Below are 6905 nucleotides of genomic sequence, written 5' to 3' on the forward strand. Positions count from 1 at the left end.
GGACAATAATTCTGGTCTTCCCATTATCTGCCTCGCTACATAGAATCCTATTTTTTAGTGAACAGATGGAAGATTTTTGGTTTGTTGAACATTTTGTCATTGCCATTCAGCACCAGCTAACCTGACAAATGCACTTGAAAAATACACTGTGGCAGTCTCTGATCCTTAGTTTTGCAAGAACAACTTTCCTACTTTGTTCCCATGAATTAAAAGAACTATTTTTTCTTTTTTGTCTCATAAGATCCAAAGACTGTTCTCCACCTGTATTAACCAAGATATATTGGTCTAAGTGTCAAAAACACACTCAAAGCAAGAAAAATGTGATCCTGCCAGAGCTGGAAAACTCTGGGATAAAAATAGAAGGGGCTGGGATTTCTGTTCAGGGAAATCTATCTTTGAGAAAAAAATAAAAATAAAAATAATAATAAAAAAAAATTGACAGCCAAAACCAGTTATGATTTATTTATTCATTTGTTTATTTTTCCTGTTTCCAACAAAAAGACAGGCTGCCTTCCATAAAGGCATAAAAGATGGACCCCACATATCTGCCTTCAGCAGGACATTTCCCTGCTGAAACACCATGATGGTTAAAACCTGTTTTCTTTGTAATTTGAATTTGTCTGTTACCAGGCTTTTTGTTTGTTTCACTATTCTTTTCATGATCTTTCCCCTTTCCCTGTTTTCTCTCTTCTCCAACTTTTCAGAAATCTTTTGACTGTGAAAGCCAATTCCAGCTAGAGGATTTCTCTATTGATTACAGAATCTTACATACAGGTACAAACCACTCCCCTACTTTTATTCTCTGCTCCTTGTCCAAAAGGGAGTATGCCTATTTCACACATTTGGGTATGATTCACATTGTCACCCACACTCTTTAGAAAATCCAGCTATGTTTTGCTACCAGACTCTCTGAGAGATAGCAATAGAAAAGGCTACTTTATAATTTTATTTATTTTATTGTGACACTTACACTGTGTCAACACAGACAACAATGGTTGTCTGTGTGTTTTTACATCTACACCTGGACTGAACCTGTCTGAATTTGAGACTTTGAAACCAGCACAGAACTGCAGAGTTGCTGTCAGTTTGTTTTGTATGTGTCATCTGTTATACCTGGCTGTCCCTCAGATCAGAAAAAGAACAAGGAAGAGCAGGAATATGCCTACAAAAAAAAAAAAAAAAAAACTGATTTTTTTTTTTAGCAATTTTTAAAAATTGTTTATAATATGCCCTTTTCCCTTGTCCTGATATCCAGTTTTAAAATACTCCTATGTACCTCAGAGTGTAAATGGAACAGGAAAAAAAAAAAAAAAAAAAAAAAAAGAGTAAGAGGCACACTGGGGTTCTACCTTGCTTTGTTAAGACAATAAGGAGACACTGTCTCAGAAGAGATATTAAAGGTAACCTTTCCTATGCGACAGTAATAGTGAATAATCTCCCACTTTGTATGTTACGAGCCCTGGAGAAGACTTTCTCAGCATTCACCATGCTTCAGGAAGGATAAAGAAAATAATTTTCTTTGAGGGGTTCTGTTACAATGATGATTATTTACAGGGAAAAAAATAAATAAATAAAAAACAAAATATTTATATTTATTTTAAATATTTATTTTATTTTATTTTTTGGTAACTGTCCCCCTCCCCCCCAACTTTCTCTGTGATAAGGTCCAAGAAAAACTCCCATCCACTGCTCCCTGAGGAATAAGGGTGACATGACAGTTTAAGAAGTCTGTGCCTTAACTGTGAGTTCTGATTAAGTGAATTTCTGAATTTGCTTTATTTTGAGCATTCATAACATTCCTGTGCAATTGGGATCCAGCATGTGAGGGCAGGACTGTGCCATATAATTCCCAGACCAGGAATGGTAGAAAATTATCAAACTTTGATACAATCATAGTGTGTCTCACTACAAAAGGCAAATCTGTGGGACTTTGAAGATGCCAATACAGCAACCCAAAGGAGGGGGATGAAAGAAAAAAAAAAAAAAACAACGTTGAAACTTGAAGATTTGGAAGAAGATATTCAGGAGGGTGACATTACATCTCCAGAAACCTGAATTAACCTTAAAAACTCTGCAGAAGGTGAGAAAACTGGAAGGGAATTTCCCTTTCCTCTTTTGTGGCTGATCATTATGCATTTGCTCTCTCTGCTGTCCAAACTAATGGTGTTTAAACCTCTCTAAACCCAGGTGTGTCTGCCTCAGCTACCACACTAAAGAGAAGAACAGTAATCTTGAAATCCTTGAAAGTCTGAAGCTTCAGAAAAGAGTAACTGGGACAAAAAACATGTCCAGGTAAAAACAGCAAAGTGACTCTGCAGGAACAAAGTGAACATATGCAGGATGTTTAAGATGTGATTATTTCAACACATGTAGCCCAATGCATCAGGGCACCAAACGTGCTTGAAAGACATTCTACACTTGTGTGGATGGATAATCCATTCATAGTCTTCAGGATCAGATTTTTCCAGTGTGCTTAACCTCTTACAGCAACTTCCTGAATTTTCCTAGAAATTCTTATTTCAGTGCTTTCACTGAGAATAAATAAAAAGCTTTTGAGTAATTTCAGGTTTTTATTCAAGGATTTAGAGCTGCAGTCTTCTATTTTATGCAAATCAGAACAGAAAATACTAGATGATTTTATATAAAGCGATTATTTTAAAGTTAGAAAGGCCATTATTTTAATCCCATCGACCACAGAGCAGAGACCCAAAGCTTCATCCAGTAAGTCAAATTCAAGTATATCTGAACATATCTTACAAAGTCTTCTCTCCCTCAAATCAAGAACTTTAATTCTTAGCACATCTAAATCTGACTATTTCCAAGTTGAAAATTAAACAAATTGCTTGTTGAAATATTTCATCTAAAACTCAAATTCAAAAAACTATTCAGAGCAAGAGATTTCCATTGTCCCTATATGTAAAACAGGAAAGTGTTTATATTTTCATTATACTAATTTCATTTTTATGTTTCAGTTAAGATTATTTTTGTCATTTTTAAATAAGAAAGGTAAAAAATGACAGGAGTCTAAATTATTGAAACAAGATATTTTGTTCAACTTAGGCTGTTTTGGGAAGACTTCTATTAAAAATAATGTTCTGATTTAAGTCAAAAACATTTTTCAGATCCATGAAAAACCTCTTGAGGAGTCTTACCAAATATTTTTCAAGCAGCTCCAGTTAAATGAGATTTTTGCTTTTAAATTCATATTTCTGCTTCTGAAATTCTCATTTAAATGAGCATTTGTTCAGTATTTATACTATAAATGCATCACGTGGTTTATATGTTTCTTATTATCACCATTGCTGTAGCATGGATTGCAGCATTAGGGGAACGTTCTCTGAGCCCAAATTTAATCTTACTTCTACCACTGTAAATATGTTGAGAAGAGATAAGAATTAATGAATCACTATACTCATAGATGATATGATGAGAACAGATAAACATTCTGGCTTCAAACAAAAAGAATTAGTGTGTGTTTTGTTATGAAGATCATATTCCACAGATAGACAAGTGCCTTGCTGAAAGCTCAGTCTGGTGATGTGAAACAACAGTCTCAAGGACTGAACTGATTTTACTGCTTCTTTTGTGGAGCCGTGGAACAGGAGCTTCCTGAAAAAATAATAAGTAAATAAGCAGAGGCTGTGTGTTGTGATGCCACTACCCATTGCTTTGGGAAAAAGCTGTCCTGAAGTCCACATATCCCAGCTGCAATACAGAAGAGGGGAAAGCTGCAAGCCTGGCTGCATTCAAGCCTTGAGTCACAGTCACAGAAGTTCAGAAAACTAAGGTGAATTGTAGTTTCTAAATTATTTTTGTATAGTCATTTATTTTCATAGTCATTAATGTAATTTGCCAGGATAACTGCATGAGGAGAAATTACCTTTATTTTCTGTTTAACTGAATTAATTACAAGTGTATTTGGCCTGCATCATTTTATGTGTGTTAATTTGTATATACATAATTTGCAAACATATTATAACAAATGTATTTACCTGGTTCTTCTAAGCTTTTTTTTTTTTTTTTTTGAGCAAGAGGAACAATAAAACTGCATAAATTTCATTGTGACAACATTAAACAAGGAAGGGTGAGCTGGAGTTTTTTTATTAAAATTAAGTACAATAAATCACTTAGATTTTGAGAGAGATTTATATTAATCTTTCCTCTTCCCTCTAGTTTGACAGACTACTATGGTCGTGTTAAATCAATGTTAACTCTCGTGTTGGGGCAGGAATAAGAAAACTCTAAGATATTGTTTTGCTACTTAAGCCAGATTTTCTGTTTCCTGTAAGACAAGTAAATGCAAACACAAAGATGAGGAATAAAGGAATCTTTAGCTTCCCTTTCTCATTGCATCTTTCCTTCTTCAGCCACTGCTGGAGACCTGAGTCTAACCCATAATCAGTGCAAACCTGCCTCACTTGTGCTGGTTTTAGCTCTCAGGGTTGGTCTGCCTGAATAGAACTGCTGAAGGACGCAGTCTGGTAGCAGTTGACTGAAGCAGCAAATTGGAAGGTAAAAACAACAACAAAAAAATGCAAGGGATTAAAAAAATAGAAACACATGAAATGCAAAGAACACAGCTGTTGTCAGGATGCAGCCAAAGCCAGAGAGGAAGGGACTCCTTTTCTTTCATCTCCCGGCATTGCTGTCTTCAGAATCAGGGTGGGATCAGAGCCAACTGGGAGCCAGAAAGCAGAGAGGAACTGCAGGCACAATATGAGGGGCTGCTCTGAGTCTTCCCCCTCTGTTTTACCTCATCATATGCTTAAAGTTAAGCAATGAATTAAATCAGGCCCACAACTGTGTCTGGCAGTGAATGTTTTTCAGCAATATGGGAAATTACTCATACAGTTTTCTCTGCTCCACTTCTTTATAAAGCTTTTGAAAACACAAAGTTGCCCAAACGCTGGAAAAGCACTATTCACTGAGTCATGGGGAGCCTCTGCTGGTCCCAGTGACATGGAAACAGCTTGTCAACAGCTGACACAGGCTCTTTGTTGCCCCACAGTCTTGTTTCCAGAGAGGAAGGCTTTTAGCTCAGTCTTCTGCTCTTCTCCTGCCCAGTCTGTCCAAGTAACACTGTATGGTTTTCACAGCACCCTCCTAAATTAAGCTTGTAGCTGTCAAGGGGACAATAACCTTTTAAAAGAAGGAAAAAAACAACCAAGCATGGCTTGGTGTCATTGGTAAATAGTGTCATTGCTAATGGTATAGTCTTTTTGATTGCTGAGAGCCAATGCCTGGCAAAGGTTTGGCAGACAGGGAAGTTCTACAGAGCAGCTGTTCCTAGTTCTGCTTTTCACCTTCCTATTTCAGGGAGGAAATGATGTTCTCCCACTGTAAGGTGTCTAGGGGCAGTGCCTAGGCAGCCACCCCAGCACCAGCACTCCCTCACTCTTCAGGACCAACTGGGAACACCAGGCTGCAAGCAGACAATGGCACAGGGTGGACTGCTTTGTTCTCCATGGAATACTAGTGCCAGCCCTAGGAGCCAAGGTCTTGTTCATCACTGCTGCAATGGTTACAAAGCTTCCTGGTACCACCACAGTCTGCTTGGGACAGACCTTTCCTGGAGCTCAGCTCCCATGCCCATTACTGAATCCTCTGCAGAAACTGCCAGCAAGGATGGCAATTAATGCTAATTGGGATTTTTTTTTTTTTTTTTTAATATGTGGACATGTCTACTGGGAACCTGAGTGATAGACTAAGACAAATGACTCATTTTGCTGCTGCAACAAAGCAACCATTGTATAATTTGGGGTTCAAAAAAATAAACAAAACCCCACATCAAACCCCACCTTCTCCCAGAACAGCCAAAGAGCTTTGCCATCACTGGAAGAGGGAGTTTTATCTTCCAATGTTGGGCACTTGACCTAGCAGTTTGCATCACCTTTGGGTGCTCTTGTCCAGGAAGAACACCTTGCTGGGCAAAAATATTGCCTAATTTATAGCTGCTGATCTTAGCAGCACCTTATAAACACTTTTGAAGTTTTTCTTCCTTATGCTCTGTTTAAGGATACTTAGCTTGAGTTTTATGTCAGTACTGAAGCCAATTTTCAACTTTTGAATTCTTTCCAAACACCCACCTATCATTGATACATGGCAAGCTGAAGAGCAAAGTAACATATATGCTTCTTTGATGAGAAACCACTTGTACAGGAGGCAGCTGACAGCTCCATTATGAACTAGTCAGAAATCAGCTGCATCTAAAAGAGGACACCAGCCCCTGGGTCTCCTCTCCAGCACAAGGCAGCCAAGGATCAAAGACAGACAACACACAACAAAAGGGAGGGACCCCAAATAAAATTCTCAGCTGCTCATCCAGAGAAGTAGGTAGCCTGCCTAAGGCATCATTCTTGAACAGCTCTCTCGGCAGGGAAACTGATTTTGAAAAATGCTGCTCATTTGTTTTTTTCTTTCCCTGACCTGTAGCCTTAATGTGTAGATCATATGCAAAGGCGAGATCAGAGATGACAGATCAGTTTTGCTCTCAGATACAGTCAGGTAGTTGAATAAATTCAGCTCACTGAGTTTTGTCATTCAGGAGCAACAGCTGGAAAATTCCTTTTAGCACTTCCTTGACATACATGGGTTGAAAACCAGGAGGTTTTTCTTGCAAGTTGATCAGCAGCACCAGTGCCTCCATCCAAGCCCAGCTGCCCCCAGCCTGGCAGCACAGAGCCCACCCTGCCCAGAGGAGCTGCAGGGACAAATCTGATGCTTGAGTTTTCTCATGCACTTTGATTAGCAGAGGTTAAGAAGGGCTTTGGAAAGTTTTTTTTTTTTTTTTTTTTTTTTTTTTTTTATTATTATATTTTTATTTATAATTTTATTTTTTTTTTAAATTTAATATTAAGTACAAAAAAAAAAAAAAAAAATTTTTTTTGTTTATAAAAAAAAAAAAA

Source organism: Oxyura jamaicensis, chromosome 4, assembly GCF_011077185.1.
Source record: "Oxyura jamaicensis isolate SHBP4307 breed ruddy duck chromosome 4, BPBGC_Ojam_1.0, whole genome shotgun sequence".
Classification (NCBI taxonomy): domain Eukaryota; kingdom Metazoa; phylum Chordata; class Aves; order Anseriformes; family Anatidae; genus Oxyura; species Oxyura jamaicensis.